General features: G+C 45.3%; 1 non-coding gene across 1 annotated transcript; it reads left to right on the top strand.

Annotated features, from left to right (window-relative positions):
* The first annotated feature begins 9,133 nt into the window (after nt 1-9,133).
* On the top strand, nt 9,134-9,215 carry trnas-uga (transfer RNA serine (anticodon UGA)). Its single transcript has one exon. It is a non-coding gene; the product is annotated as a tRNA-Ser (tRNA).
* The last annotated feature ends 2,898 nt before the right edge of the window (nt 9,216-12,113 follow it).

Here is a 12,113-nt window from a genome sequence, read left to right as displayed (position 1 = left end):
CTGGAGCGGAAAAGCTCTGAGAGAGAGAGAATGGAGTGCCGAGGAGAGATACTGGCGGTAGAAGGAGTGAGAGATGGGGCGCGAGGAAGATGAGGTAGAAAGAAACCGAGGGGGAGAGGTAGAACCAGGCCAGGAGGAGGAATGCTTGGGTGAGTCGAGGGATCTGGGTTGGGGGAAATGATTTGGAGTGGGAAGCGAAGTCTGAGTGACGAGGGAGAAGGGAAGAGACCCGGAACAGAGATTATCATCAACATCATCATTGTTATTGTTGTTGTTTGCAGTAGTATAAACATGAGATTGTGCTGGAGTGAATGCAATGGAGATTTAATTTGCAGTTTGCTCGGATGTTTGTTTTTAGAAATCAGGAAGTGTAACTCATTCCTTCCTTAATGCAGAGAGAACATTAGGATTATCCATAGAAATTTATACAATTGTGAACAAAATACACGAATTTTCTGGAGCTGTTTTATTTTTTTTGCATAACAAGTTTATCTAATACGAAGGAGAAGAGTAAAGATTATTGCAAATCTCGGCTGCTTGTTTTCTTTTTCGTGTCATTCCCGAGCAGAAGACAAAACTATCAAATGAGTTGCATTCCTGCCGACTTGGTCCTAAATATGCTCAGATCCTCACCCGCTCTGTTATTACCCAAAGGGAAGCGGTGGAGACTAAAGAAGGAATACATTGAAAAGATAAAAAATAAAAGGTAGTATGAGTTTAATTTTTGTTCCGAGGTGGAGGTCGCAGATTCCAGATCCGTACTTCAGGGAGCGCGAAGCGCAGAAACAAATATCGCTGTGATGATTGTACACTCTAGTATTAATTGTCTGGTGACAATAAAGCAAAGTATAAAGCATAGATTCTGAAGGGTCTGTTCCCGTGTTGTGTGTCTCTCCCTTTTATTTTCACCGCTGTCGCTTTCACCGGGTGACCGCCTGAAAACCTGGAACCTGGAAGAGCCTATCCCTCTTCAGTTATTTTGTTTGTTTGTTTTCTAACGAGGTCGACTTGCCAGCTCGACACTCAACCCAGGCATTTCCGGAGAGCGTGCAAGGTAGCCGGCCGGATTCGAACCGGAACTTCTCGCCCCGAAGTCCAGCGCTGATGCCAGCACCCACCAGCCGGCATAGATCTGTAGTATCGACACTGAAATCGGGGAGACCGCCTCTGAGAAGAATTTAGATTTTCTGTTTATTAAGTAGTTGAATAATTGATGCGAGCGGATATTTCGCTGCGCTGATGAACTGCTCTCTGAACTTGGACTGAGTTACCCCATAAATAAACGTGTTTGTGCAGCAACTTAATATTATGAGCATGTATCCGAAGTGTAGAAGTATGTACTCTGATTCGTTGTAATTCTTTGGATCCAGTCCGGCGATGGTGTAATAAAAGAATTCGGCAACGTTCACCGACCACAGGATGATGAAGCTTCCGGAGATGGAGAGAAGTAAGATCACAGACCTCCTCCTGCTCTCCATCTCCGGGTCACTGCGGTTCTCCGCCTTGCTCTGACCCCTCAGCCCCTGACTGACGCGACCCGTCACTAAAATGTGTCTGACTGTCAGAGCGTTTAGCAGGAGTATTAACACGAACGGGAGTAATGGCGTTAGGACGGTAGTAAGCCAGTCATACCCCAACCACGCGGGATCCGTATAGGTGCCGGGCTTTGGAATACAGTCCCAAGGTATATTGTCAATGACTTTCGCAGGATGGTATGTAAAGAATCTGGGCACATTATTAAAACAGAGCAGAAGGCCGGTTGTTGTCAGAACAACAGCCGCAGTTTTCCCGGTCCAAAATTTTGTTTTCAGCTTCTTTCAACAGATGGCGACAAACCGATCGAACGTAAAAGTGGCGGTGAACGAGACAGACAGTCTGTGGCTGCAAATCCCAGGACAGAGATCACACTGCATACGGGGGTGATATCCAGGAAAGTCCCGGGGAAGTAATAATAACTGATCCGCCACAAAAGGACCCGAAAGATAATGGTTATTAGATCCGCCGTTGCCATGGCCACCAGGTAGCGAGTGGTGCAGGTGGAGAGGCCGCATTTTCCCCGGGACAGGATCACAATCGTCACTAAGTTCACTGGGGGGAAAGCAGAAATAGAGAGTGATTTACAGTCTCGCCGCTCCGTGGGTCTCAGGGCCGGGATAAACTGGAAATTGAGCACAATCAAAGTTTGCAGAGAACTCACTTCTGGAGGTTGACAAGTGTAAATCGGGAGTGACCGATGCCCAAAGCACGTGAATGCTGGGTGAACGGGTACAGAACGCGGGACTGGAAGAGGAACGCTGTTTGAGCAGGAGGTATTGTCAACTGATGGCCAAAGGCGCTATGAAAAAATCAGTATAAATTTCACACCAGAAGGTTCTCGACTAGCGTGTAAGGCCAGGATTTCTCGGCAGCTGTCTCAGCGATACTGCTTGCCGAGTTCCCGTCACTTATGTTCCGCAAACTCCATATAGATCGCAGGCCTGCTCCCTCCGTCTCTGTCCACTTCCAAAGTCCCTTCAAGCTGGCAGCAGTTTCTTAAAACACCTCGCAATAGCTTTAATTCCGAATTTAAAACATGTATCACCATTGAGACGGATAAAACCTAGTAACCGGTAAAGGTGCCGGGCGCAGTGAATGACGGGAGTTTGCTTCGCCAGCGGCTTTGTATTGATAAATCAAAACTAGACATACAAGCAAACTGGATGAACTGAGCAGCTCGGGGAACATCCGTTGAAAGAAGCAGTCAACGTCTCGGGTCGAAACCCTTCGTCAGGACACGAAACGTTGACTGGTCGTTTCAACGGATGCTGCCCGACCTGCAGAGTTCATACAGCTTTTTTGTTTTTCTTGATTTGACCACAGCATCTGCAGTGCACTTTGCGTTTGATACATCAAAACTGCCTGCTCTGAATCCACAAAATGAGTCCATCACACCGAACTTCCTCTCCACATCTGTGTCAATAGTCGGTTCATTTTCAGCTGACACCGCGGATTAATCTCCAAAGGAGCTTCTGAAAAAAGCACAGAGATTTGACACAATGTTTGCACCGATGCAGCGGCAGCACAACGCTGTCGGTAACTGAACAAGACCACAGACCACGTACATAGGACTGCAAATGATAGTTCGCCGATATTCTTTCCAGGAACACCGATAACGGCAATGATCAAATAATATCTTTCTCACTTGGTAAAATGCTTCAAGTATGCTGTGTGAGATTCAGCCTGTCTTCCAGCTGTCCGCGATCTCAATGAAGAAACTCTTGAGTTGATGAATCTCCACGGTTATTCATTTATACTCGCTCCGGCACACTGAATATTCAATATTACACAAAGCTGACTGTCCTACAACAGCTGGGATATAAAAAAAACATGATGTCATTCGATTACAATCCCAATTGTAATGAGGCATGGATAGCTTGACAGGAAATTACACAATCTCACAGATGAAGAAATGACGATGCGAGTTGTCAGTGAATGTTGTTGTAAAACACCCTCAGGATCGCCTTTCGGTTTCATGATTGTTATTGTTGATCTTGTCCATTGCTTAGCTCCGTGGCCTTTGTCATCACAGACCGATGCAGTACTGTTAGTCGCCTGTTCCGTTTGACTGGCAATAAAACACATCAAAAAGTATATGTTGTTTGTGTGCTCCTGTAATTGAGTCTTAAACCGATAAAGCGCCCACGCTTACTATAAGACATAGGAGGAGAAGTAGGCCATTCAGCCCATCGAATCTGCTCTACCATTCGATTCTGGCTGATTCTGGATCCCTCACAACCCCATACACCTATATTTCTCCATATTATTTAATACCCTGACCAATCAGGAAGCTCTCAACCTGTGCTTTAAAAATGCCCACAGACCTGTCCTCCAACGCAGTGTGTGACAATCACTACTCTCTGGCTAATGAAATACATCCTCCTTACTGCTGTTCTAGATGATCGCCCCCTCAATTCTGAGGCTGTGCCCGCTACTTCTGGAAATCCCCACCGTAGGAATCTCCTCTACACATGCACCGTGTCTGGTCCTGTCTGCATTCGGTAGGTTTCAATGTCTGACGTCATCCTTGCTCTCGATGCTTGTTTAACAGGAGGAAGCCTGCGCACGCAGGTAGGATAAAAAATCTGCAGCAAAATGTCCATTGCTATCCTATCTTCTTCTTCTTCCTCTTCGATCAAAGTCAAGTTCTCAGGCGGAGCAGAAGCTCCAGTGAAACGGACCGCACCCAGTCGGACACTTGTGTTGAAAGGGAGGGAAAACGCTGATCAGTTTTGTCCCGAATTTTGTAATGGATTGTGAGAAAGTCAGAGGAAGTCATCAGGGGCTCTCCGTCAATATCAAAGGCAACTCGCATTCGTCCTACTGTTCCATAATGTCTCCGTCCTCACACCGTCAGGCAGAAGGTACCACGGGCTAGGAGCAAGGTTTGTTCGGTTGGGTAACATCTGAACAGCTAGTTGTTATCCATTAAACATTATTTATGGCAACGTTAGTGGCATTATTCACATATGTTTAACTATATGTTGTACTGGATATGCACTTAATGTCAACTTGTACAGTATACCTCCCGAATGTATATTACTATCTCGTAAAATTATTGTCTTAATATAATTTAATGTGTTGTATGTGATGTAGGTTTTGGGTTTCGCTGCTTAGACCCAGGAAAACGTGCGTCTGGACGTTTGCCTGTTGACGGTTTAATAACTGTAAATTTGAAGCTGAACTTGAATGATAACTTTGCACCGGTTTATGTGAATGCGCAGGAGATGGTCCCATAAAACAAACCGGCAAGGTCAAGGACGGGATTCGGATGCACTTTCGCAAAACGGAATAGATGACCAGTACATCGCTTTAACCACCCCACCACCTCGCCGGTTATTCAATGTTCTGCATTCTAACAGGCTGGTGGAACTCAGCAGGCTGGGCAGCATCGACGTGTGAAAATTCGTCCTGAATAAAGTTCTTATTGTGTGTCAGTTATCAAACGTCTCCGCTGTTCATGAAACAAATGCTTCTGTACACCCGCCTGAAATCATGCCAATTATTCACCGGGGCAGGGAATTGCTCAGAGGCATCACCCAATGCAAGAAAAGTATGCTCGGAACTGAGTTTTAAACAAGCGTCCGTTGTATGGATCCTTTCCATTGGCAAACGGATTCTGATCTGCTCTACGTCAGTTCTGATCTTCACCAACATCTGTTTTACGGATATGACTTACTTCAGAATCAGAATCAGATTCGGGTTTAATATCTGGGACAGATATCGAGAAATCTGTTAAATTAGCAGCAGCAGTACAATCAATACGTGATAAATATAGAAATAAAAATCAATCAAATATTGAATTAAATATATGTATATTAAATTGTTAAATTAAAAATAGTGCAAAAGAGATAAAAGAGTGAGTAGATTTCATAGGTTCAATGTCCATATAGACATTGGATGTCAGAGGGGAAGAATTGGTTCCTGAATCGCTGAGTGTGTGGCTTTAGGCTTCTGTACCTCCTTCCTGATGGTAACAGTGAGAAGAGGAATGTCCTGGGTGATAAAGTCCTTAATGATGGTCGCCGCCTCTCTGAGTCACCGCTACATGAAGATGTCCTGGTTACAACGGAGGCCTGTCCCCAGGGCGGAGCTAACTAATTTCATAAGTTACTGCCAGTCTCGCCGCTGGCTTGTTGGGGCCGCAGTGAAGATCCTCCATTCCTGTCAGTCAGCGACGTTCAGGGATTCATTCACCGTGTCAGTAGCTTCCTCTCGGTTTGCGCAATTCCCTGCCAAGTCCCGCGTAGCGATTCAGAAATACCGACAGATACACATGTAGACGGACTCTTCATTGTCGTTTCACTGAAGATTGCTTTGACCAGTTCGGCTTGTTATCTCTGAGCTGAAACCTCGAAATTGTGGGAGCCGGGGAACACTCTTCGTCTGCCCTCAACCATTTGACTTGTTTGGCATGAGTGACCCTAAAAAGAGTCAAAGCATTAACTCCTAACTCCAGCCAGCTTCGCTCTCCAGGTTACTGAGCCAGGCAAGCCTTCACACCGCGACTAGGTTGTGTTCTGTTTGGAGTCTATGGATGTGATCAGTAATTATAAGCCAACCCTGAGACGAATACCAGGAACACCTGACAACATAACGAGCTGAAACCAATCACGTGGAAGTGACCGTCTCAGCCCATCCTGAGTTTGCAGTGAAATGTGCAAACCATTTATGAAGAGTGTCGTTCCCTGTGACGCCGCTCGTTGCTACTTTCTGTAGGCACTGAACCATTTCAGCAACGACCAAGGACAGATTACTCACAGTCACTCACACCGCGTGGTCCGGAGGAACAGCCATTGCGTTGACTGTACTGCTGATCAATGACTGGGACGTGTGAAGCACCGAGGAGGCGGTGACGTTCCCTGCCACCCATAATGCACTCGGAACTTGAGGGAACACAAAGTTTGCGTTCACTGTCCAGGCAATCCCGTTTCTAATGACACCAATAGGCGTCTCAGCATCAGATGGATATGCTGGTTGGGTGGAGTCGAAGCAACAACCTTCCCATCAATTTTAGTAAGTCCAGGGAATTAATTGTACTCCAGGGAGAATGCGTCAGGTGAACAAACACAAATCCTCACTGAAGGTTCAAAAGGGTGAATATCTTCAGGTTCCTGGGCGTCGACATCTCAGCGGATCCATCCTGGTCCCAACATGCTGATGCGGTCACTGTGCAGACGTCATAATTGTTCATTAATGAAACGTAGAGTCCTGTCAAAGAATCAGATGGATTTCTGCGGACGTACGTGGACAGCATTGTCAGTCGTTGCTTCATAGTCTGGTGTGGGGCGGGGCTCCAATGCGTAGGATCGAAAGAAGGTGCAGAAAGCTGTAGTGGCATTTTCGCAATATGGTGCCAATAGAATCCTTAGTGAGAGATAACATAGGATCAGAGGATGGGAGTTATATACAGTCCTCTAGCAGTTGACGTTAAGTACAAATGACAACCGGAGATGTACAAGGCATGGGAAAATGGCAATATTACGGTGGTCATTGTAGGATCTTCATATGTAGGTAGTTTGAGAAAGTCCAGTTGTCGCTGGATACACGGAGAGGGAATTTGTGTAATGCCTACTGAATGGACATTTAGAGTACGTTTTGGCCGAGCCCATTAGAAAAAGGTAATTGTGGATTGTGTACTGTGTTGTGTTTTGATCAGGTCGATTAAGATACAGGAATGCTTGAGAGGCAGTGATTATAATATGATTGAATTTGTCCTGCAGTCTGAGAGCGAGAAGATAAAATCAGAGTTACGAGTATTTCATACAGTAAGTGGAAACGTAGTAACACGAGTGAGGAGAAGATAAAAGCTCAAAGGTTAATTTTCTTGTCAAAGTCCGTATCTACAATACAACTCGGAGATTTGTCTGCTCCAGACAGCAATGAAATACCGAGAGAACATCGGTTTTCATGAAAGGACAAACATCAACCCCGGCACGAAAAAAGAAAAGAAACAAATCTCGGAAACCCCAAAATGCCTCCCCACACTCCCCCCCAGAAAAAATAGCGACAATAGAAGTGCCCGAACACGTCACTCGCAGAAATAAAGTCAGGAATGATAACAGCCCTCAACCCCCTCAAACGCATGGAAAAACAAAGGCAACAACAGTCGCCGACCACGTCACTCGCAGAAATAAAGTCAGGAATGATAACAGCCCTCAACCCCCTCACTCGCATGAAAAACAAAGGCAACAACAGTCGCCGACCACGTCACTCGCAGAAATAAACTCAGGGACCATAACTGTCCTGCACCCCGTTAGTGGCAGAAAATAACAGGGAACTAAGTCTGGAGCCGTCCAGGCGGATTGGAAAGGGGCTACCCCCCATCCTCATCACATTCTACAGGGGTTGCATTGAGAACATCCTGAGCAGCTGCATCACTACCTGGTTCGAAAATTGCAGCATCTCAGATTGCAAGACCCTGCAGCGGATAGTGAGGTCAGCTAAGAAGATCATTGGGGTCTCTCTACCCGCCATCACGGACATTTACACCACACGCTGCACCGGCAAAGCAAGCAGCATTATGAAGGACCACACTCCCCCTTCATACGAACTCTTCTCCCACCAGCCGTCTGTGAAAAGGCATCGAAGCATTTGGGCCCTCACGACCAGACTATGTAACAGTTTCTTCCCCCAAGCTATCAGACTCCTCAATACGCAAAACCTGGACTGACGCCTAACTGCCCTATTGTCTTGTTTATTATTTATTGTAATACCTGCACTGATTTGTGCACTTTATGCAGTCCTGAGTAGGTCTGTAGTCTCGTGTAGATTTGTTTTCTGTGCTGTTTTTTACGTAGATGTGTCTAGATTTTGTACTGTGCCATGTAACACCACGGTCCTGAAAAACGTTGTCTCGTTTTTACTATGTACTGTACCAGCAGTTATTGTCGAAATGACAATTAAGAAGTGACTTGACTTGATATTCTAGAATAGATCCTGATGGTTGGAAAACTGCGATTGTCACTCCACTCCGAAGGACGTTAGGGGAAAGAAAGGAAAATATAAGAAATGTAGCCTGACTTCAACGTGTTCGAAAACTCAAAAGATTCGAAGCACATTGAAGATCAAAGTCAGTTGAGGAGAAAGGGAGAAGATTTGTCAAATAGATCATCGTGTGGTACGGTGATGCACATTGGAAGAAAGGATAAAAAAAAGACTCTACATGGGGAAGGTTTCAGAAATCAAAGTTGCAAAGATACCTTGTGCAATATTCCCTAAGTGTTTACTTCGAGGCTTAGTCAGTGGTAAAGGAAGGCAAATGCAATTTTAACATTCAGTCCAGGAGGAGCAGAATATAAAACAACAATGTAATGTTGACATATGTTCGTCATTATAAACCAAATTCTGATCCTGATCAATATCCCTAATACTGGAAATCTCCTTCATTTATGATACTGACGGCAGTGTTACCCCTCCATACTCCCGTTCTGCCCTAACGGGGTTGAAACAAATTCCAGAGCTGTCCAATTATACTAATTGTATTGGAATAATGATTCACCTTTTCCATTACCAAACAGAAATCAAGTAAAATTCTCACTTCAGGGGCAGTGCTACGGTGGGTGCTGAACATTGAGGCGATGCTGAACATTCTTTAGCTGCGATGGCCGAGTGGTTAAGGCGTTGGACTTGAAATCCAATGGGGATTCCCCACGCAGGTTCGAACCCTGCTCGCAGCGCTCACACCAACAATCCCACTGCCAATAAAATTTAACACCCTTGATGCTGTCTGAGCGCTGCACCCTCTGTGTTCAGTTGAGAACTGCGTATTTTTACACTCTTCAATACAATTCAATACAATACATTTCTACTCATTGTGCAATGTTCATTTCTATTCCGACTCTGATCAATCCCCTGGAAGAAGCTTAAACTCTCTGCAGTGAGGAATTTTACTGTCTTGTAAAACTAAAAGAATCAAACTCGGAGAACGGATATTTCAGCGTCAGTGTCAAGAAGAGGACATCGTCCTTTCGCTCTCCGATTCGCACGGCGACGTATTTCATCCCCTGTCAGATTCTAATCTCACTCGATTCCTGTGTTACTGTAGTTGTGGCAGAGACCACCGGAGGGCATTATATTCTATATCCTGTAGTGAACAGTTTTAACTTCAGTTGTTCGTCAGAGGATGTAAATTCATCACGGGAGGTGAGTCAGTTCAATTGTTCCGAGCTTCTCCAGTGCTACTGTACCCTTCAGCATATATGGGGAGTGAAATTACCGTCACCGCATCAGAGCCAACCTCAGAAACCTGTACAGATCTATCACAATGTTTCCTCTATTTCTAATTCCCAATCGAGTTGCAATGAACTACAATCTGCAGTGGCCTTCCAAAATACCTGATCCACCCATCGGCTCGCCATCTCTCTTTCGTGAACAGTTTCCTTTGGCAGTCTCACCCCAACAGATCGTCCATTATTTAATACCAATCTCAACGAAGTACATGACCTCACACATTCCAGCAATAAACACTTTTGTCCAGTTTGCGCCCTCACTGAAAGACCCAATTGCAGCCTAAATATTCTCATTGCAACCCGCTGTCCGGCTACGTCACGTCATCAGCCTGACACAGTAAGGACATCTCATTAATGAGCGACGATAATAGACCGTCACGACACTGCCGATAAAAATTCCTACAGTCTGCAAAGGAGCAACGTCGACACAGATGGCACCGGATATCAGGTTTGAACCTGGGTGTCTAAGGGTATGAGACAGAAACGCTCTTTCAGCGGTTCAGGAACAGCTTCCTCCCCTCTGCAATCAGAATCACCAATGGACTTTGAAGTTTTGCACAGGACCTCACTTTATTAATATGCAGTATTTCTGTTTTTGCATATTTTTCATAATCTATTCAATATAGGTAATTGATTTACTTCTTTATTTGTTATTACGTTTTATTTCATTTGTTGTTAATATTATTATTTTCTCTCTCTGCTAGATTATATATTTCATTGAAATGCTGCTGCTAAGTTAACACATTTCCCGTCACGTGCCGGTGATAATAACCCTGATCCTGATTCTCTGTTCAACGCGGTACTTTCCCGATTCGATTTTCATTAACGACTTGGGATTCGATGTACTGAGTTCTGGTCCCGTAATCTACACACATTTGGAGCAGGTAACACTTTCTTCAATAAATCCTGTTCCCTCGGCTGCGGAGATTGGAGAACTTGTGAAGTTGACATCCCATATTTCTGTCAGTTCAATTCTCGCAGCATTTTTAGCTGAGATTATGTAACAGATTAGGTGGCCCTGATTCAGCATTTCAACGCAAAACACTGAAAATTTCTTCCACCACTCTCCCCACACACCCACAAACTCCCCGTTTATCTCTCTTGTCCAGCCTACGATGTGACTCTCTTCCCTGCCATGTCCCGCTCTTTCTCTCTAATACACACATACACACACACGAACACGCGTGCGCGCACACGAACTCTCTCTCTCTCTCTCTCTCTCTCTCTCTCTCTCTCTCTCTCTCTCTCTCTCTCTCTCTCCAGATCTTCCTTTCCCCCTCACTCCCACACTTTCCTCACAGGCTGAAGAGAACGGCTAGCTATCAATATTCGTATTTAGTAAAAGGACTGCGTGAATGTGGTGGGACGTTTATATATTTTCATTTACTAGGCAGCTAGGGTGGAGCTTAGGGTAGTGGGTGTAAACTGGTGCTGAAATGTCGGGGCGAACAGGTAATATGACATGAAGGTGTGCCGATATTTTAAACAAATCTGCTCCTGGACTTTGGTTCAGAGCTCCATTAACCACCATGTGAAATTTCGGTTAGCTGAAAACACGTGAAGTTTCCACTGATAAAAATATTTACATATTCGATAAGAAATGTTCTTCAGCTGCGGCTGGGAGAGGGGAGATTGAGATTATGACTGATTCGCTGAAGTGGGCAGCACAGTGTCTGAATGCGACAAGCTTTCGCCGTTTCATATCACTCACTGTACAGACTCCCCATTGCTCTCATGTCTAGCGAGCGATCCCGCCTATTGCCATAGACAAATCGGTTCGCTGACCTTCCGGCAAAATCACCCTCGCCAATTGTCACCGACGCGGTGTCATGGTCCGACATCAACCAAACTCGTCAAATGACGTGCAACCTACCTAGCTCCGATTCGTGTATGCAGATGTCAATCCAATGTGTTATCCAATTGCAGAAAGGTTTTAGCCCAAGAGCTGTTCCCTCCCACAGACCCTGACTGTTTCTGCCTCCCCAAAGTCCCGTCAATACCGAGCAAAACTCAGAAAAATGTCCCATTATATAACATTCATATCCATATGCGTCGAAATAAAGGCGGGCGACAGAAGTTTATCTCCTCTCACCTGGGGAGACGGTGGAAGATTTGGTGGAGGACACCGTCCGACTTTTGTCCGGCAACTGCGATATGGGGTGGGGGGAGGACTGAGAAAAAGTCTGGGCCAGCCGGATCTTATTCAATGCCAGGGCTGGCTGAAGAGGACTAGAGACTCGCCCTTCTCTCTGTTGCCTGTCTGTTTAAAGAAAAGGAATAAACAGCCTTTCTTGGGTCTGCATGCTCCCCCGTGGATATTATGGCTCGCATTCTATGTCATCAGTT

The sequence above is a fragment of the Hypanus sabinus genome, unplaced genomic scaffold, assembly GCF_030144855.1.
Source record: "Hypanus sabinus isolate sHypSab1 unplaced genomic scaffold, sHypSab1.hap1 scaffold_578, whole genome shotgun sequence".
In the NCBI taxonomy this organism is placed as follows: Eukaryota; Metazoa; Chordata; class Chondrichthyes; order Myliobatiformes; family Dasyatidae; genus Hypanus; species Hypanus sabinus.
This window is presented reverse-complemented; position numbering and strand designations above follow the sequence as displayed.